Below are 22,061 nucleotides of genomic sequence, written 5' to 3'. Positions count from 1 at the left end.
TGCTTCCCCCCCCCAAACCTGTGCCTCTCTATTCCTTTTTTTGGGGGGGAGGGGGTGAATAACCCCATCCTCCAAATAATTTTCCTAGTCAGAAACTTAAGAGTATAAACACTTGCCTCTTTTTCATCTCTCCCCACTGGCCTCCCAGTTAACCATTGTAGAAACCATGAAATGTGTAATTTCCATAACAGCTTTTCCAATCCACTACTTCCCCTTCTGAATACTCCCCACTTTGGCCTTAACTCAGACCTTCCTCACTTTATTTTATTTTATTTTATTTATTTATTTTATTTTATTTTATTTTGTATGTATTTATTAATGCATTTTTGAGTTAGGGTCTTGCTTTGTCACCCAGGCTGGAGTGCAGTGGCGCCATCTGGGCTCACTGCAACCTCCCCGTCCCTGGGCTCAAGCAACCCTCCCACTTAAGCCTCCCAAGTAGCTAGGGCTACAGGTGCTTGCCACCATGCCCAGCTAATTTTTTATTTATGTTTTTATTTATTTATTTATTTTTAGTAGAGACAGGATTTCACCATGTTCCCCAAGCTATGTTTTTAGAGTGCTCTTTGATCTTTCCGCCTTCAGTCTGCTTCCTTTTAATCTGTTCACCTCATTGGTAAAAATGTTTGTGCTATATATAGTCATGCTCCTTCTTTGCGTAAGATTCCACTAGTGGCTCCCCATAACATACATCATAAAGGTAAAACAAAAAACAAAAAAACAAACAAAAAAACCCTTAAACTTTGTTTGGAGCACCTTTTGCTCCACCCATACTGAAGTATTTAACTGGGGAATAAGATGTTCATAGGGCTTTGAAAAATGCTAACATATTCCTGAGACTGTAGAAGGTGCTTAGGGTGTGCACATGCCTAGGGTTATGTGAACACTCAAGATAGGCCTGAGAGGGCCCTGAGCTCTAACTTCTGGGTGACTCGAGGCACTACAGAAGCAAGAAGTGAAGGCAAAGGCAGAATTATTTGGTTGGTAGGTGCAAAAAATTGTGGTTTTGTCATTTCAATGAAATTAATTTTGCACCAACCTAATAGAAAGTGCTTGACTGATTGCTGAAGTCCCAACGTAAGTACGAAAGCCCTCAGGAAAGACTGGGAGACTTTTTGGTTGAAGGTGTTTAAGGAAACCTGTCTCACTAATCATTAACTGACCGCTAAGCTAACTGAGCAGAAACCTGTGTGGTCACACACAATAATACAGACTTTAAAGAATTCGTTCATAAGCTAGGTGCAGTGGCACACATGTGTAGTCCCAGCTACTCAGGAAACTAAAGCCAGAGGATCCCTTGAGTCACCAACTCAGACCCTATCTCTAAAAAAAAAAGAATGAGTTCAGAGAAGTCACTAAACCAACAAATACTACAACAAACAGAAACGACAGTGAAGCTTGGAGAGCGGGTAGAATCTGATTTCCAGTGTCGCACATTATATTATTTAAAATGTTCAGTTTTCAAAATAGTTAAGATACATGCAAAGAAACAAGAATGTATGGCCCATACACAGGATAAAAATTAATCAATAGAAACTCACCCTGAGGAAGCCTACATGCTGGACTTACTAGATAAAAAGGCTTTAAATCAGATATTTTCAATATGTTACAAAGCTAAAAGAAACCATGTCTAAAGAACTAGAGGAAAGTATGAGATGTTTCATCAAATAGATGATAAAGACAAATCATTTTTTAAAATCGAAATAATTCTGGAGTTAAAAAGTATAATATGCCATGACAGAGACAATTTTTAATTTTTTAAAAAATAAAAGTAACAAGTTATAATAAAGTGAAGAGTTCACTAGAGGGGCTCAACCCCAGATTTTAGCAGGGAGAAAAAAAAATCAACAAACTTCAATTTAGGTCAGTTGAGAAGATCTAGTCTGGGCAACAGATTGAGAAGAGAAAGAAGAAACATGAACAGGCCTCAAAGTCCTGTGGGACACAATCAAGCATACCAACATGTGCATAATGGGAGTTTCAGAAGGAGAGGAGAAAAAGAAAAGGGCAGGCATAATACTTAAATAAAAGAATGTCCAAAACTCCCTAAATTCAATGAGAAATATTTATCTACACATCAAAGAAGCTTAACAAATGCCAAGTAACATAAATCTACACCTCGACACATTGTAATTAACTGATTAAAAGTCAAGGGCAAAGAGAGACTCTTGAAAGTGTCAAGAGAGAAGCCACTCATCACGTAATCCTCCATAAGATTTACAATTGACGCCATGAAAGCCAAAAGGCAGTGGGATGACATACTCAACGTGCTGAAAGAAAAAGATCAAGTAAGAATTTCACCTGCAGCAAAACTATCCTTCAAAAATGAAGGAGGTATTAATACTTTCCCAAAATGTATGTATATATAAAGATAGAATTTGTCACTAGGACATTTTCCTTCCAAGAAATACTAAAGGGAGTCCTTCAGAATTAAATTGACACTAGACAGTAATTCAAATCCACATGAAGGAATAAAGAACGCCTGTAAAACTTAACTACATAAATAAATATAAAAGTATATTTTTTTTATTTGTGACTCATTTTTCCATTTGGTTTAAAAGACAATTGCATGAAGCAATAATTATAAGTCTATATGGGCTTATTGTAAGATATTAATATGACAATAACAGAAGGGAGAGGAAGGAGGGAAAGAATAATGGAGGAATGAAGCCATATAGTAGCAAGTTTTTGTGTACTATTAAAGTTGTTATTAATCCAAACTAGATTGTTATAACTTGTTAAGTATAATCCCCAGAGCAACTTCTAAGAAAATACTTTTAAAATATATGAATAAAGGACAAGGAAATTAAAATGGCATACTTGAAAATATATATTTAACACAACAAAAGGCAGCAGCAATTAAGAAATAGAGGAATAAAAAAGACACAGGACATAAAGAAAACATCGCAAAATGACAAATGTAAATTCCACCTTATCGATGTCAACAATCCACTTCAAAGGATTTTCCTTAAAAAAGAAAGACTGGGCACAGTGGTTCACACCTGTAATCACAGCACTTTGAGAGGCCAAGGCTGGAGGATTGCTTGAGTCCAGGAGTTCGAGACGAGCCTGGGTGACATTGTAAAACCCCATCTCTACTAAAAAATACAGAAAATTAGCCAGGTGTGGTGGCACATGCCTGTAGTCCCAACTACTCGGGCAGCTGAGGTAGGAGGATCGCTTGAGCCCAGGAAATCAAGTGTGAAGTGAGCCCTGATCATGCCACTACACTCTAGCCTTGGTGACACAGTGAGACCCTGTCTCAAAAAAAAAAAAAAAAAAAAAAAAAAAAGACACTTTATTCCAGTGAGCAGTTTGCAGTCTTTTGTACCAAACAAAGGTGTGGTTCAAGAAAACAAAAGGGATTATCTTCTTTAGAGAAAGTTCCCACCCAGGTTCCCCCTCTGGTCTGCTAGGCAAATGAAGAATAAAAGCTTGTTTAGTTCTGACTGGTTGATGCAGGTCACAGTGTATCAGTTAGGTCCAGGTGGTGAAATGAGACTTTCTAGCAGTTGTTGATTGAGGCAGTAGTAAACAGGAACAGATAGCTATGAATGACCCGAAGTCTCATAAGCTTGTAGGTTCTCTCAGAACAGAGAGTACATGTGTGACCTCTAGTCAGCAAATGGCTGCTTGGCTCCATTTTTAATTTAGGACCACTTAGCCACTCGGGATCCATCTTGAAAGATTAGCTCTTTCAGGATTCACATAAGTCAGTATATTAAATATAAATGGAATAAAAACTCCAATTAAAAGGCAGAGATTGGCAGAATATGCTAAAAAAAAATCTAACTATATCTGTCCACAGAGTCACACTTTACATTCAGTGACACATGTTGAAAGTAAAAGGATGAAAAAAAAAATACCATATAAATAGTAACTAAAATAGCACAACCACTTTAGAAATTGTTCTGGCATTTACAAAATAAAAATGCCATTATCATTTGACTTAGTAATCCCACTTTATATTTACCAAAAATAAATGCAGACATGTGCCCACACCAAGACTCTTGACTGCAACAGTTCATAGCAACTTTACTGATAAAAGCCCTAAACTGGACACAATCTAAATGTTTGCCAACTGGTGAATAAATAATGTCTGGTATGTCTTTACAATGCAATATTAACAATAAAAAGGAAACTACTGATATATGCAAGAACAAGAATGAATTTCAGAAACATCATGCTGAGGAAAAGTAAGATGAGAAAGAGTGCATACCGTACAATACCCCTTAAAGAGACTCTAAACAAATCAAATCAAATAGACAGTGACAGAAAGCAGATCACTTGTTGTCTTTGTGGTTAATAGTAGAGTTAGGTGGGAGGAGTAACTGCACAGGGGCATGAGGGAACTTTTTGGTTTCTTAAAAATGTTCTATATTTTTATCGTGGTGAAAGCTTGTCAAAACACCAAATTGTACACTAAAAATGGATGCATTTATGGTTGATTATTTATGCCTCCATAAAGTTGATTTAAAAGAAAAAACCTCAAAGTTGTTATTTTCCCCCATTCTTTTAGCCACACCAAAGTATTTGCTATTAAATCATGCTATCATATGCCTTAGAATCTTCAGACCTATTGTTTCTCCACTCTGAATGTCTTTTCTCCCATCTCCTATCCCCACACTCTTTTCCACATTTTGTGGGGGGGTGTTGATCAGTCAATACCCTCCCATATAATCTACCCTATAGCCCTACTCTGTAATCCTTGATTTACTTGTCTGCCTTACCATCTAAACTTTAAAATTCTTAACAGCAAGGAGCATGGCCTGGTCATAGTAGATAATTTACAATTAATGTTGGATATTGAAGGTACTTGTCCAGATACTTTGCTTGCTAAGAATACTTTAAAAGATCAGGAACATTTTAAATCCAGATATAACTCCTCTTGAAATAATGAATTCCTTAAAAACAAACAAAAAAACAAGCAAATTTATGCAATTTATATAGCTACATAACTGACACAAATATTACACGCTAATGCCTTTTTTTTTTTTTCTTGAGACAGTCTCACTCCGTCACCTAGGCTAGAGTGCAGTAGCACAATTTTGGGTCACTACAACCTCTGCCTCCCCAGTTCAAGCAATTCTCGTGCCTCAGCCTACCAAGTAGCAGGAATTAGAGGTGTGCACCACCATGCCGGCTAATTTTTTTTTTATATTTCTTGTAGAGACAGGGTTTTGCCATGTTGCACAGGCTGGTCTCGAACTCTGGGCTCAAGTGACCCTCCCACTTCAGCCTCCCAAAGTGCTGGGATTACAGGTGTGAGCCACAGCGCCCAGCCCACATGCTAGTCCTTAAAGCAATTACTGTTTGGGTTAGACGCAAGGTGGCTTTGGAAACCACCGCAGTGCACAGAATAGTGAAATATTTAATTTTCTAAAATATTTAGTTTTCTAAAATCATAAAATGACAAGAGTTCACATTATTAAATATGTAATGTAAGTGGTGGTGTGTCAAAGAGAAGCCTTCCTGCTCATTTGGTATCCACTGAATCTGGCAGGTTTATTAAATGAAGGACTGACTAGTGGCATTACTACATACATGTTCCAAACATTAAAATGCATCAACCTTACTGTAAATATTTCTTCCTATTTATAAAGAACTCTAAGGACAGCTCCTTTCATATACAAAGTATGACTAAATGTCTAGTACGAAATCATAAAAGTAAATTTTCAGATTACCCAGATTTACAATTATGAATATCAAAAAGGGCTGTTGCCATTTGAATTTTTAAGAAATGTTTAAGGAATTGAATTTTTAAGAAATGCATTGTTTTCTGTTCAAAATTTAAAATCAACTTTGTCATATTTAATTATGTTTTTTTAGTTACATAGTTTGTGAGTATTATAAATAAATATAGATCCAGCAAAAGAAAAAGAAAAAATAGGAAAATATTTACATGTTAAAGTACAGTGAATTAAGTTAATGTATAAGGCCAATAGAATAATTGTTACTTCTGCCAGATGGTATTTTACATTTTGATAAAAAGATATATTCTTAATCATATATGTCAAAGAAAAGCGACCATATGTTGTTAAACACTTCCAATTTGTCATTTAATTTAAAAGGCACTACTGATATTGCCATAATTTTTTTTTTTTTTTTGGTGATGTAGTCTATCCTTGGTGTCAATAAAATATAATCTCTTCAAGTAATTTCCTTAGTTTTCTTTAACTGTTTGATCCAACAATTCAATGAAGAATTACCTTAGCATCTACAAAGAAAGAACACCATACAGTGGATAAATCAGAATCCAGAGTATATATTCAAGTTACTATTGGGCGAGAAGCATAACCTCTGTTTTCAAGAAGGCTCTAGAATTTAATTTACTATATTCTAGTAAAGTGAATAAAATATATAGAATAAATCAAATGATTACAAATTGATTTGCCTTAAAGTTAAGAAACCAGTATATTCTTTTTGTTTTGTTTTGTTTCTGAGACAGAGTCTCGCTCTGTTGCCCAGGTTAGAGTGCAGTGGCACCGTCTCAGCTCACTGCAACCTCTGCCTCCTGGGTTCGAGTGACTCTAGTGCCTCAGCCTCCCAAGTAGCTGGGATTACAGGCGCACACCACCACACCTGGCTAAGTTTTGTATTTTTAGTAAAGATTGGGTTTCACCATATTGACCAGGCTGGTCTTGAGCTCCTGTCCTCAAGTGATCCACTCGCCTCAGCCGCCAAAAGTGCTAGGATTATAGGCGTGAGCCACCGCACCTGGTCCACTATATTATTAAGAATTAAAAAAAAAAAAAAAAGAGGGTGACTATATTACAAAACAATTTTCCTCTTTACAAAAAGATGTTTAATGAAAAAAACATTAAGGAAGACACAGAAAATGGCATTCAATCTACAATAGAAAAAGGAAACTGGTATTAGATTATTATTAAAACAAAGATTTTTATGTGCCTTTATTTCCTCTACTTTTTTGAGAAGGGTATCTCAGCCCCTCTTCCTCTGTCACTCTTCACCCATTTCTTTTCTCACGCTATAGGACTCCATGGATTATTTCTTTCAGGCTTAAAATCTGAATTACCATCTACAAACTGAAGACTTGCAGATTTCTATTGTCTGTGCATCTGTCTTCTCCAGACTTTTCACTGTTATATGGCTGTCACTATTTATCCATTCTTCAGTCGATGGACATTTGGATTGTTTCCAGTTTTTTGCTATTATGAACAATGCTGCTGTGAATATTCTGTGTGTCCCCTGGTGTATCACATCAAGCGATTCTCAAGAATATATATCTAGAAGTAAAACTGCTAGATTCTAAGACATACATGTCAGTTTTACTAGATAGTACCAAATTGTATTACAATGTGATGTTAAGAATCTCATGACTTTGTGCCATCACTAACAGTGTTGTTAGACTTGTTTATTTTTGACAATCTAATGAAAGTAGAGTGATATATTATTTGTTTTAATTTACATGTTTCTAATTACTAATAAGATTGAATGTGCTTCATATTTGTTGACCATTTATATTTTTTCTTTTCTGAAATGCCAATTCATGACTTGGGCACATTTTTTCCTCTAGAATTAGCTATCTTTTTTTGCATACTTTCAAACTCTTCATTCATGCTTAGTAAAATGAGGATATGTCGCATGGGAAAGGTAATGTAATTAGTAGCAGAACTCAAAATTCATAGTAACCAGTATGTGGGATTGGGGGAGGGAAGCAATTTATATGCAACCAATGTCATTTCCTTCTGTGTTATTTTTTTTTTTTCTAAAGTGAACACAAATGAAATATTTCAGTGACACTTAAGATTGTGTTGCCATACATGGTGGCTCATGCCTGTAATCCCAGCACAGGAGACCAAGGCTGGGAGATCACTTGAGCCCAGGAGTTCTAAGCTAGCCCAGGCAACATGGTGAAACCCTGTCTCTACAAAAACAAAACAAAAATTAGCTGGGTGTGGTGGCACGTGCCTGTAGTCCCAGCTACTTGGGGGGCTAAGGCAGGAGGATCACGTGAGCCCAGGGAGTTTGAAGCTGCAGTGAGCCATCATTGTGTCGCTGTACTCCAGCCTGGGTGACAAAGTAAGACCTTGTCTCAAAAAAAAAAGAAAGATTGTGTTTGACACTTAAGATTGCATATGATCACCTCCTTTCTGAGCCAGACAGACATATGGGCTTTGCAGGCCAGTGAGATTGGAATGCTATTTCAGGGATGCTACACTCAGAGTGAGTCTTGAGAAGTCACAGGTCTGTTCATTATATTGGCAAATAACTAAGGAAATTTTCCAAACAAACTTTCCACCAATCCGGGAAACTCATATTTGGGTGATGGAGTGTGGAACTGTGAAGTGTAATAAACATGCCCATATGAGTCTGATCTGTCCATTACTTCAGATGTATCTACTCATTGTCTAAAGTGATTGAGACACAAAACCAAAATAAAGTGAATTTCTTATTGCCTGTCATGAATACCACAGGCAGAATGCAAGATAATTTCAGATAGTTCATGAATATTTTCTGTATTAATGGGAATATACTTATTTTGATGTATAATAGAAAAATACAAAAATAACATATCAGACCTGTGATATGATTTCTTTTATTTTTCTTTTTTAAATTTTTGAAAGAGGGTTTCACTCTGTTGTCCAGGCTGGAGTGCAATGGGTGATCACGACTCACTGGAGCCTTGATCTCCCAGGCTTAAGTGGTCCTCCCACTTCAGCATCCCAAATTGCCCAGACTACAGGCGCAAACCACCACACCTGGCTTCTTTTAGAATCTTATATCTAACTTTTATCACCACACTTTATCACAAAGAAAAAGCCACAATAATAATTATTTTAATAATAGAACACATGAATAAAGATGAGAATAATTTGGGGTTTTTAACCTAGAAAATAAGACTAAGGGATGAATTCAAATGAATGCTAAATTATTTCAAGAAAAATGCTGAATGTCCTCTATTCCATAGAAGACACAGAATGATAATTATGAAGAGCTTTACTAATTATAAATAAGGCTTTATCAACTCTAAGGATAAAGTATTTCAGGGCTGGGCACAGTGGCACATGCTTCTAATCCCAGCACTTTGAGAGGCCCAGGTGGGCCTATCACTTGAGCTCAGGAGTTGAGACCAGCCTGGGCAACATGGTGAAACCCTGTCTCTACAAAAAAATGCAATAATTAGCCAGGAGTGGTGGTGCATGCCTGTAGTCCCAGCTACTTGGGAGGCTGAAGTAGGAGGATCGCTTGAGCCGGGAAGATTGAGGCTTCAGTAAGCCATAATTATGCCATTGCACTCCAGCCTGAGCGACTGAGTGAGGCCTGTCTCAAAAAAAAAAAAAAAAAAAAAAAAAAAAAAAAATTTGTTCTTAAGAGCCTTGAAAACAGATGAATGGGGAGGTAACCAATTTTTTAATAATAATGTCCTATCTTCCATTTATTACTCAAGAAGTTGTATAGATGAAAGAAGCTAAAGTACCTCCCCTAAAATTACTAGGATGCAGGGCAGCCAAAGAAAGTAGAAGAGGGAGGAGACCTTACAGCCCAGTATCTCTGAACTATGACTTTTCTTTTTTTTAAACTTTGAGATGGTGGCCTCGCTATATTACTCTTCTGGCTTTAAACTCTTGGTCTCAAGTGACCCTCCTGCCTCAGCCTCCCAAGTAGCTGGGATTACAGACACGCACCACCATGAGACCTTTTTTTAAAAAAAATTATTTTTTTTTAAATTTTACTTTCAGTTCTGGGATACATGTGCTGAACATGCAGATTTGTTACATAGGTATACATCATCACTGGTCATTAGAGAAATGCAAATCAAAAACACAATGACATACCATCTCATGCCAGTTAGAATGGCGATCATTAAAAAGTCAGGAAACAACAGATGCTGGAGAAGATATGGAGAAATAGGAACACTTTTACACTGTTGGTGGGAGTGTAAATTAGTTCAACCATTGTGGAAGACAGTGTGGCGATTCCTCAAGGATCTGGAACTAGAAATACCATTTGACCCAGCAATCCCATTACTGGGTATATACCCAAAGGATTATAAATCATTCTACTATAAAGACACATGCACACATATGTTTATTGCAGCACTATTCACAATAGCAAAGACTTGGAACAAATCCAAATGCCAATCAATGATAAGACTGGATAAAGAAAATGTGGCACATACATATCATGGAGACATTTTTTTGAACTAACATGAGTGATCACTTGGAGACACTGTTTATGTGCCTTATTGCTTAAGACAACTACATCAAATCACTACCGAAGGACTCTTAACCAACTGGTTTTTATTGTAGGATTCAGATAAGTATGGTATTGTATTTGGTTTTGTTTCAACATGCTCAGTTACTGTTTGCATAAAATTTTGCACCCTTCTTAAGAATTGGAGTAAAAAAAAATTTTCTTAATTCCATAAAATCCTCATACTGGGGCCAATTTGAGTGTTGAAGATGGGAGGGTGAGGATTGAAAAACTGCCTATTAGGTATTATGCTGATAATCTGGGTGACAGAATTATTGGTACACCAAATCCTCTCAACACCCAATTTACCCATGTAACAAATCTACACATGTACCCCTTGAACCTAAAATAAAAGTTAGAAAAACAAATAATTTACAAAACTAAAAATAAATAAAATACTTTAAAGCCAAAAAACAAAAAATACATAAATAAAATCCTCAGACTGGATTTTTACTCTTAAAAATACTTTAAATGAGGCTGGGCGTGGTGGCTCACGCCTGTAATCCCAGCACTTTGGGAGGGTTGAGACGGGTGAATCATTTGAGGTCAGGAGTCGAGACCGGCCTGGCCAACATGGTGAAGCCTCATCTCTACTGAAAAAAAAAAAATACAAAAATTAGCTGAGCATGGTGGTACATGCTTGTAATCCCAGCTACTCAGGAGGCTGAGGCAGGAGAATTGCTCGAACCTGAGAAGCAGAGGTTGCAGTGAACCAAGATCGCACCACTGTACTCCAGCCTGGGCGACAGAGCAAGACTCCATCTCAAAAAAATCTTTAAGTGTATTATAATAATAATAATAATAATTATTATTATTATTATTATTTGAGATGGAGTTTCATTCTTGTTGCCCAAGCTGGAGTGCAGTGGTGCGATCTAGGCTCACTGCAACCTCTGCCTGCCGAGTTCAAGCGATTCTCCTGCCTCAGTCTCCCGCGTAGCTGGGGTTACAGGTGCATGCCACCACGCCCGGCTAATTTTTTGTATTTTTAGTAGAAACGGGGTTTCACCATGTTACCCAGGCTGGCCTCAAACTCTTGACCTCAGGTCATCCACCCACCTCAGCCTCCCAAAGTGCTGGGATTACAGGCGTGAGCCACCGCACCTGGTTTAAGTATAGTTTTAAGCACATTTTAAGAGCAAAATATTTGTGACTCGTTGGTTAGGACTTACATAAAGTTTCTAAACTTTTTATAAAATAAACTTGATCCACTTACAAACATGAAGATTAAACAGAAATTTGTTAGGTATCAGAGAATATTGCTCAGTTAAACTGCAAAAGCTTCTTAGCCCCTAATAAGGTGGTTTCAGCAAGATCATCTTTGTTGGATAATATTAATTGAGTCTATAAAGAGTCCTATTTTTTGAGTATGACTATTTTTATAATGAGCTTATTTAATTTGTAGACTAGTTTACTTTAAACCTTTTCTAATCTTTGTATTGGTTTTCTGAGCATTGTGTGATTTCTTTATGTAATTATTGTGAATTTAATACATTAAGCAATAATCTTAACGCTTTAAGATGTTGTTGTGGAACAGTCATTTCCTAACAATTGGGTGAAAATGAACTCATTCACAGAGACAATTTGATATTTATTCACAAAATGACAAGAATTTTTTAACAGATAAATGGTAGCTTTTAAAATCTCAGCTGTTGAATGAAAAGGAACAAAAGTGGTAATTCTGAGACTACAAAAAACTTGATTAATAATTAAGGGAAGTCTTTTTTAAAATGAGAGATAAATTTTTATTTTGTGCTTCAAAACATAATTGGGCTAGGCATGGTGGCTCACACCTGTTATTCCAGCATTTTGGGAGGCCAAGGTGGGTGGATCACTTGAGATCAGGAGTTCAAGACTAGTCCGGCCAATATGGTGAAACCCCATTTCTACTAAAAATACAAAAATTAGCCAGTCGTGGTGGCATATGCCTGTAATCCCAGCTACTTGGGAGGCTGAGGCAGGAGAATAGCTTGAAATGGGGAGACAAAGGTTGCAGTAAGCTGAGATGGCACCACTGCACCACTGCACTCCAGCCTAGGTGATAGAGTGAGAGTCCATCTCAAAACACAAACAAACAAACAAAACATAATTGGGCCATTAATGCTTAACAAGAGCAATCGAGCTATTAATTATTCTGACTGAAAAACATTATAATAATACAACATCAAATCTTATATATACATTTATATATTTTTTCATAAAGCAACTTTAATGAGACTAGAATGCAAAAAGGCTTGCTTGAGTTATAATACTAACAATGGTATGTATCTGTGCTATGGAATTGCTTCAAAGGTGACACTTTATAATAAAATGCTTTGGAAATTTGGATGACATCAATTCATTATGCCATATTTCACTAGTATGTAAAATGTTTCTAATGAATTTTAAATGCTTGGAGGAATTTAAAAATAACTCTTAAAAATCACGTATATTATATACACATTTTAAAATATATTCTGTTTTTTTCTAACCTGCATGTGTATGGACTCTGTAGTGCTATAATAAGTAATTAAATAATAATGGGACACATGAGAAAGATTTAAAACCAATCAAAACTACTAAGAACTATACAAACCAAAAACCCCAGCAGGGTGTGGTGGTTCACACCTGTAATCTCAGGACTTTGGGAGGCCAAAATGGGTGAATCACAAGGTCAAGAGATGGAGACCATCCTGGCCAACATGGTGAAACCCCATCTCTACTAAAAATACAAAAATTAGTCAGGCATGGTGGCACGTGCCTGTAGTTCCAGCTACTTAGAAGGCTGAGGCAAGAGAATTGCTTGAATCTGAGAGGCAGAGGTTGCAGTGAGCCAAGATCGTGCCACTGCACTCCAGCCTGGAGGCAGAGTGAGACTCCATCTCAAAAAAACAAAACAAAACAAAAACCCAATATGCTGTTGATTTGGTTAGTGTAAAAAAGGATTTATTTCAATGGCTAGTCCAATGTTTTATTTAATCTTCCCAAAAGTTTAGTAAAAAGAAAAAAAAAAAAAGCACAAAAAGTCTGGAAACCTTATGCTGCTACCTTTGTGACTTTAAGTCATTTACTGCTTTGGTCCCCAGTGTGCAGAGAGAGTGCTGTTTAACTTCTTATTCTTATTCTCACTCTTATTCTAGCAATGGAACATTTTGTCAAATGGAATCTTACATAGGGTACCAATATATAAAACAGATAAATGCAGAGCTGTTCTGCTAAGGTGGTGGGTGGGAAAACCTGGAGCCCTCTCCAGATTTGTTTATGCTATTTTTTGCTGTATAAAAGTTTCAAATAACATTTAATGGCTTTGCTTTTGCTTCTGGGTTGTGTATATTCAGAAAAACATTTTATAGTGTAAAACTTTTAAAACATCTCTTCCTTCTTCAAAGACTTTCATATTTAAACCCTTCATCGATCTGGAATTTATTTTAGTGTAAGGGCTCCAACTTGACATTTTTCGAGGTTTCTACTTAGTTGTTCCTCCATTTATTAAGCAATTTGTCTTTATCCTGTTGATTTGAAATGTCACCTTTCTCACATAATAAATTGTTCATATCAGCCAGCCATGGTGGCTCCTGCCTGTAATCCCAGCACTTTGGGAGGCCAAGTCAGGCTGATCACGAGGTCAGGCATTTGAGACCAGCCTGGCCAATATGGTGAAACCCCATCTCTACCAAAAATACAAAAATTAGCTGGGCGTGGTGGTGCGCACTTGTAATCCCAGCTACTTGGGAAGCTGAGGCAGAAAAATTGCTTGAGCCTGGGAGGCAGAGGTTGGAATAAGCCTAGATTGCACCACTGCACTCCAGCCTGGGCAACGGAGTAAGACTCCGTCTGAAAAAAAAAAAAAAAAAGTCCATATTATGGAATCTCTTTCTAATTTCTGGTACTTAAGTTTTAGGAATGTATTATCTCTCCCCATTCTGTTCTCTCCCCATTCCGCCATTCACCAATGACCAAGAAGGACAAATATCTTGTAGTCCTGTTTTGTTTTTTTTAATGTGAAGACTTTCCATTATGTACACAAATGGTTAGTTTTTTGTTTAACTTTGCATGTCACATTTACCATTCTTTATTGTCAACTGTGTAAAAAAATTGTCATCTATTACATTTGCAATCAAATAAGACATACAGTGGTCCCCCACCTTAGCCAAGGGGGATATGTTCCAGTGGATATCTGAAACCTCAGATAATACCAAGCCATATATATACACACACATATATATGTACAAGCCATATATATACACACATATATGTGTGTGTGTGTATATATATATAAATAATGCACAAATTTCATTTTTCTTCTTCACAATATCACAGATAGAAGATTTGTTCTTATTGTAGATCTCCGCAACCTCAGCATATGATTTTCTTTCTTTCCTTATTGAGAACTTTCATCTTTTCACTTAAAAGGAGCATTTGATGGCTTCTGCTTGGCATAGCCAAATTGCCAGCATCACTACTCTTGCATTTTGGGGTCATTATTAAATAAAATAAAGTTATTTGAACATAAGCACTGTGATACCACAACAGTCCATCTATAGCCAGTATGGCTACTGAGTGACTAATGAACAGATAGCAGTCTACAGATGGGGATGCTGGACACAGAGGTGATTCCTGTCTGGGTAGGACTGAGCGGGACAGTGTGATATTTCATCACACCACTCAGAATGGTGCATGATTTCCAACTTAAGAATTGTTTCTGTAAATTGTTTCTGTAAATTTCTGTACATTTTTAATATTTACAGACCATGGTTAGTCACAAAATTGCCAATAAGCGAGGACTACTATATATAAATTATTATCAGAGTGCTAAGAGCTTGAATTGTGGGGCCAGAATGGGGACAGTTATAATACTTATTTAGTAGGGTTGTTGTGAGGATCAAATGACTTAATATTTGTAAGATACTTAATAAGTATTATGTCTTATTATTGTTGCATATAATCTATAAATCAAATTATGTAGTTTGTAAGTGATACATTTTATCTTTTAAAAGTTGCTATCCTTAAATACTTTATTTTATTTTATTTTATTCCTTTTTTAAATTATACTTTAAGTTCTAGGGTGCATGTGCACAACGTGCAGGTTTGTTACATATGTATACATGTGCCATATTGGTGTGGTGTACCCGTTAACTCATCATTTATATTAGGTATATCTCCTCATGCCATCCCTCCCCACTACCCTCACCCCACAACAGGCTTCTATGTCCAACTGATCTCATTGTTCAGTTCCCACCTATGAGTGAGAATATGTGGTGTTTGGTTTTCTGTCCTTGTGATAGTTTACTGAGAATGATGGTTTCCAGCTTCATTTGTGTCCCTACAAAGGACATGAACTCATCCTTTTTTATGGCTGCATAGTATTCCATGGTGTATATGTGCTACATTTTCTTAATCCAGTCTATCATTGATGGACATTTGGGTTGGTTTCAAGTCTTTGCTATTGGGAATACTGCCACAATAAACATATGTGTGCATGTGTCTTTATAGCAGGATGATTTATAATCCTTTGGGTATATACCCAGTAATGGCATGGCTGGGTCAAATGGTATTTCTAGTTCTAGATCCTTGAGGAATTGCCACACTGTCTTCCACAATGGTTGAACTACTTTATGGTCCCACCAACAGTGTAAAAGTGTTCCTATTTCTCCACATACTCTCCAGCATCTGTTGTTTCCTGACTTTTTAATGATCGCCATTCTAACTGGTGTGAGTTGGTATCTCATTGTGGTTTTGATTTGTGTTTCTCTGATGGTGAGTGATGATGAGCATTTTTTCATGTGTCTTTTGGCTGCATAGATGTCTTCTTTTGAGAAGTGTCTGTTCATATCCTTTGCCCACTTTTTGATGGGGTTGTTTGTTTTTTTCTTGTAAATTTGTTTAAGTTCTTTATAGATTCTGGATATTAGCCCTTTGTCAGATGGTTAGATTGTAAAATTTTTCTCCCGTTCTATAGGTTGTCTGTTCACTCTGATGGTAGTTTCTTTTGCTGTGCAGAAGCTCTTTAGTTTGATTAGATCCCATTTGTCAATTTTGGCTTTTGTTGCCATTGCTTTTGGTGTTGTAGTCATGAAGCCCTTGCCCATGCCTATGTCCTGAATGGTATTGCCTCGGTTTTCTTCTAGGGTTTTTATGGGTTTTAGGTCTAAGATTTAAGTCTTCAATCCATCTTGAATTAATTTTTGCATAAGGTGTAAGGAAGGGATCCAGTTTCAGCTTTCTACTTGTGGCTAGCCAGTTTATTAAATAGGGAATTCTTTCCCCATTTCTTGTTTTTGTCAGGTTTGTCAAAGATCAGATGTTTGTAGATGTGTGGCATTATTTCTGAGGGCTCTGTTCTGTTCCATTGGTCTATATCTCTGTTTTGCTACCAGTACCATTCTGTTTTGGTTATTGTAGCCTTGTAGTATAGTTTGAAGTCAGGTAGCATGATGCCTCCAGCTTTGTTCTTTTGGCTTAGGATTGACTTGGAAATGTGGGCTCTTTTTTGGTTCCATATGAACTTTAAAGTAGTTATTTGCAAGTCTGTGAAGAAAGTCTTTGGTAGCTTGATGGGGATGGCATTGAATCTATAAATTACCTTGGGCAGAATGGCCATTTTCATGATATTGATTCTTCCTATCCATGAGCATGGAATGTTCTTCCATTTGTTTGTATCCTCTTTTATTTCGTTGAGCAGTGGTTTGTAGTTCTCCTTGAAGAGGTCCTTCACATCCCGTGTAAGTTGGATTCCTAAGTATTTTATTCTCTTTGAAGCAATTGTGAATGGGAGTTCACTCATGATTTGGCTCTCTGTTTGTCTGTTATTGGTGTATAAGAATGCTAGTGACTTTTGCACATTGATTTTGTATCCTGAGACTTTGCCGAAGTTGTGTATCAGCTTAAGGAGATTTTGGGCTGAGACCATGGGGTTTTCTAGATATACAATCATGTCATCTGCAAACACGGACAATTTGACTTCCTCTTTTCCTAATTGAATACCCTTTATTTCTTTCTCCTGCCTGATTGCCCTGGCCAGAATTTCCAACACTATGTTGAATAGGAGTGGTGAGAGAGGGCATCCCTCTCTTGTGCCAGTTTTCAAAGGGAATGCTTCCAGTTTTTGTGCATTCAGTATGATATTGGCTGTGGGTTTGTCATAAATAGCTCTTATAATTGTGAGATACGTCCTATCAATTCCTAATGTATTGAGAGTTTTTAGCATGAAGGGCTGTTGAATTTTGTCAAAGGCCTTTTCTGCATCTATTGAGATAATTATGTGGTTTTTGTCATTGGTTCGGATTATATGCTAGATTATGTTTATTGATTTGCATACGTTGAACCAACCTTGCATCCCAGGGATGAAGCCCACTTGTTCATGATAGATAAGTTTTTTGATGTGTTGCTAGATTTGGTTTGCTAGTATTTTATTGAGGATTTTTGCATCGATGTTCATCAGGATATCCCTGGACTAAAATTCTCTCTTTTTTGTTGTGTCTCTGCCAGACTTTGGTATCAGGATGATGTTGGCCTCATAAAATGAGTTAGGGAGGATTCCCTCTTTTTCTGCTAATTGGAATAGTTTCAGAAGGAATGGTACCAGCTCCTCCTTGTACCTCTGGTAGAATTTGGCTGTGAATCCATCTGTTCCTGGACTTTTTTTGGTTGTTAGTCTATTAATTATTGCCTCAATTTCAGAGCCTGTTATTGGTCTATTCAGAGATTCAACTTCTTCCTGGATTAGTCTTGGGAGGATGTATGCGTTGAGGAATTTATGTGTTTCTTCTAGATTTTCTAGTTTATTTGCATAGAGGTGTTTATAGTATTCTCTGATGGTAGTTTGTATTTCTGTGGGATTGGTGGTGATATCCCCTTTATCATTTTTTATTGCATCTATTTGATTCTTCTCTCTTTTCTTCTTTATTAGTCTTGCTAGCAGTCTATTAATTTTGTTGATCTTTTCAAAATCCCAACTCCTGGATTCACTGATTTTTTGAAGGTTTTTTGTGTCTCTATCTCCTTCAGTTCTGCTCTGATCTTAGCTATTTCTTGCCTTCTGCTAGCTTTTGAATGTCTTTGCTCTCGCTTCTCTAGTTTTTTTAATTGTGATATTAGGGTGTCAATTTTAGATCTTTCCTGCTTTCTCTTATGAGCATTTAGTGCTGTAAATTTCCTTCTACATGCTGCTTTAAATGTGTCCCAGAGATTCTGGTATGTTATGTCTTTGTTCTTATTGGTTTCAAAGAATATCTTTATTTCTGCCTTCATTTTGTTATGTACCCAGTAGTCATTCAGGAACAGGTTGTTCAGTTTCCATGCAGTTGAGCAGTTTTGAGTGAGTTTCTTAATCCTGGGTTCTAGTTTGATTGCACTATGGTCTGAGAGACAGTTTGTTATAATTTCCGTTCTTTTACATTTGCTGAGGAGTGCTTTCCTTCCAACTATGTGGTCAATCTTGGAATAAGTGTGGTGTAGTACTGAGAATAATATATATTCTGTTGATCTAGGGTGGAGAGTTCTGTAGATGTTTATTAGGTCCACTTGGTGCAGAGCTGAGTTCAATTCCTGGATATCCTTGTTAACTTTCTGTCTCGTTGATCTGTCTCATGTTGACAGTGGGGCGTTAAAATCTCCTATTATTGTATGGGAGTCTAAGTCTCTTTGTAGGTCTCTAAGGACTTGCTTTATGAATCTGGGTTCTCCTGTATTGGGTGCATATATATTTAGGATAGTTAGCTCTTCTTGTTGAATTCATCCCTTTACTATTATGTAATGGCCTTGTCTCTTTTGAACTTTGTTGGCTTAAAGTCTGTTTTATCAGAGACTAGGATTGCAACCCCTGCTTTTTTTTGTTTTCCATTTGCTTCGTAGATCTTCCTCCATACCTTTATTTTGAGCCTATGTGTGTCTCTGCACATGAGATGGGTCTTCTGAATACAGCACACCAATGGGTCTTGACTCTTTATCCAATTAGCCAGTCTGTGTCTTTTAATTGGAGCATTTAGCCTATTTACATTTAAGGTTAATATTGTTATGTGTGAATTTGATCCTGTCATTATGATGTTAGCTGCTTATTTTGCTCGTTAATTGATGCAGTTTCTTCCTAGCATCAATGGTCTTTACAATTTGGCATGTTTTTGCAGTGGCTGGTACCTATTGTTCCTTTCCATGTTTAGTTCTTCCTTCAGGAGCTCTTGTAAGGCAGGCCTGGTGGTGACAAAATCTCTCAGCATTTGCTTGTCTGTAAAGGATTTTATTTCTCCTTCACTGATGAAACTTAGTTTGGCTAGATATGAAATTCTGGGTTGAAAATTCTTTTCTTTAAGAATGTTGAATATTGGCCCCCACTCTCTTCTGGCTTGTAGAGTTTCTGCCGAGAGACTTGCTATTAGTCTGATGGGCTTCCCTTTGTGGGTGACCCAACCTTTCTCTCTGGCTGCCCTTAATATTTTTTCCTTTGTTTCAGCTTTGGTGAATCTGACAATTATGTGTCTTGGAGTTCCTCTTCTCGAGGAGTATCTTCGTGGCATTCTCTGTATTTCCTGCATTTGAATGTAGGCCTGCCTTGCTAGATTGGGGAAGTTCTCCTGGATAATATCCTGCAGAGTGTTTTCCAACTTGGTTCCATTCTCCCTGTCAGTTTCAGGTACACCAATCAGACGTAGATTTGGTCTTTTCACATGGTTCCATATTTCTTGGAGGCTTTGTTAGTTTCTTTTTACTGTTTTTCTCTAAATTTCTCTTCTCACTTCATTTCATTCATTTGATCTTCAATCACTGATACCCTTTCTTTCACTTGATCAAATTGGCTACTGAAGCTTGTGCATGCATCATGTAGTTCTCATGCCATGGTTTTCAGCTCCATCAGGTCATTTAAGGTCTTCTCTATGCTGTTTATTCTAGTTAGCCATTCATCTAACCTTTTTTCAAGGCTTTTAGCTTATTTGCGATGGGTTCGAACATCCTCCTTTAGCTCGGAGAAGTTTGTTGTTACCAATTGTCTGAAGCCTTCTTCTCTCAACTCGTCAAAGTCATTCTCCATCCAGCTTTGTTCCGTTGCTGGCAAGGAACTGTGTTCCTTTGGAGGAGAAGAGGTGCTCTGATTTTTAGAATTTTCAGCTTTTCTGCTCTGGTTTCTCCCTTTCTTTGTGGTTTTATCTACCTTTGGTCTTTGATAATGGTGATGTACAGATGGGGTTTTGGTGTGGATGTCCTCTCTGTTTGTTAGTTTTCCTTCTAACAGTCAGGACCCTCAGCTGCAAGTCTTTTGGCATTTGCTGGAGGTCCATTCCAGACCCTGTTTGCCTGGGTATCACCAGCAGAGGCTGCAGAACAGCAAATACTGCAGAACGGCAAATGTCGCTGCCTGATCATTCCTCTGGAAGCTTCGTCTCAGAGGGGCACCCAGCTGTATTAGGTGTCGATCAGCCCCTACTGGGAGGTGTCTCCCAGTTAGGCTACTAGTGGGTCAGGGACGCCCTTGAGGAGGCAGTCTGTCTGTTCTCAGATCTCAAACTCCGTGCTGGGAGAACCACTACTCTCTTCAAAGCTGTCAGACAGGGACATTTAAGTCTGCAGAAGTTTCTGCTGCCTTTTGTTTAGCTATGCCCTGTCCCCAGAGGTGGAGTCTACAGAGACAGGCAGACCTCCTTGAACTGTGGTGGGCTCCACCCAGTTTGAGCTTCCTGGCCGCTTTGTTTACCTACTCAAGCCTCAGCAATGGCAGATGCCCCTCGCCCAGCCTCACTGCTGCCTTGCAGTTTGATCTCAGACTGCTGTGCTAGCAGTGAGTGAGGCTCCTTGGGCATAGAACCCTCAAAGCCATGTGCGGGATATGATCTCCTTGTGTGTCATTTGCTAAGACTGTTAGAAAAGCACAGTATTAGGGTGGGAGTGTCCTGATTTTCCAGGTACTGTCTGTCATGGCTTCCTTTGGCTAGGAAAGGGAATTCCCCAACCATTTGTGCTTCCCAGGTGAGGCGATGCCCCGCCCTGCTCTGTGGGCTGCACTCACTCTCCGACAAGCCCCAGTGAGATGAACCTGATGCCTCAGTTGGAAATGCGGAAATCACCCGTCTTTTGCATCACTCACGCTAGGAGCTGTAAACTGGAGCTCTTCCTATTTGGCCATCTTGGAACCTCCTCCCTTTTATTTTTTTCTTGATACAAGGTCTCACTCTCTCACCCAAGCTGGAGTGCAGTGGTGCAATCATAGTTCACTGCAGCCTTGGTCTCCCGGGCTCAAGCGATCCTTCCACTTCAGCCTCCGGAGTAGCTGAGACTGCAGGTGTGCTCTACCATGCCTGGCTAATTTTGTTTGTTTGTTTGTTTTTGTTATTTTTTGGTAAAGACTGAGGTCATGCTATGTTGCCCAGGATAGTCTCAAACACCTGGGTTCAGGCAATCCTCCCACCTCAGCCTGGCCTGCCCTTGAATTTTTAATGTGCATATTTAACGTATCAATGTCTAAATTTAATCAGTATCGCTCTCATTTCTGCCTAAGCAGGAACTTTAAGATGCTTGAACTCCAATAAACTTCTCTTCTATCTTCCATGTTATTGTTGCTCAGTTTCATCTTGCTTTTGAAACTCTCATGATTAATCATTATATTTATTTTTTGTTTGTTTGTTTTTTGGGATGGGTCTCGGTGTCTCCAGGCTGGAGTGCAGTGGCGTGATCTCAGCTCACTGCAACCTACGCCTTTTGGGTTCCAGTGATTCTCCTACCTCAGCCTTCTCTGTGGCTGTGACTACAGGCACATGCCACCATGCCCAGCTAATTTTTCTATTTTTAGTAGAGACAGAGTTTCACCTTGTTAGCCAGGATGGTCTTAATCTCCTGAACTCATGATCTGCCCACCTCAGCCTCCAAAAGTGCTGGGA

General features: G+C 37.9%; 1 long non-coding RNA gene across 3 annotated transcripts in view; it reads left to right on the top strand.

Annotated features, from left to right (window-relative positions):
• LOC105483350 (uncharacterized) overlaps positions 1 to 22,061 on the top strand; it is an 82,510-nt gene that overhangs the window by 937 nt on the left and 59,512 nt on the right. The gene's annotated exons all lie outside the window — the stretch shown is intronic.

Source organism: Macaca nemestrina, chromosome 11 (assembly GCF_043159975.1).
Source record: "Macaca nemestrina isolate mMacNem1 chromosome 11, mMacNem.hap1, whole genome shotgun sequence".
In the NCBI taxonomy this organism is placed as follows: domain Eukaryota; kingdom Metazoa; phylum Chordata; class Mammalia; order Primates; family Cercopithecidae; genus Macaca; species Macaca nemestrina.
Note: the sequence above shows the minus strand (reverse complement) of the source record. Positions and strands in the feature narration are given on the sequence as shown.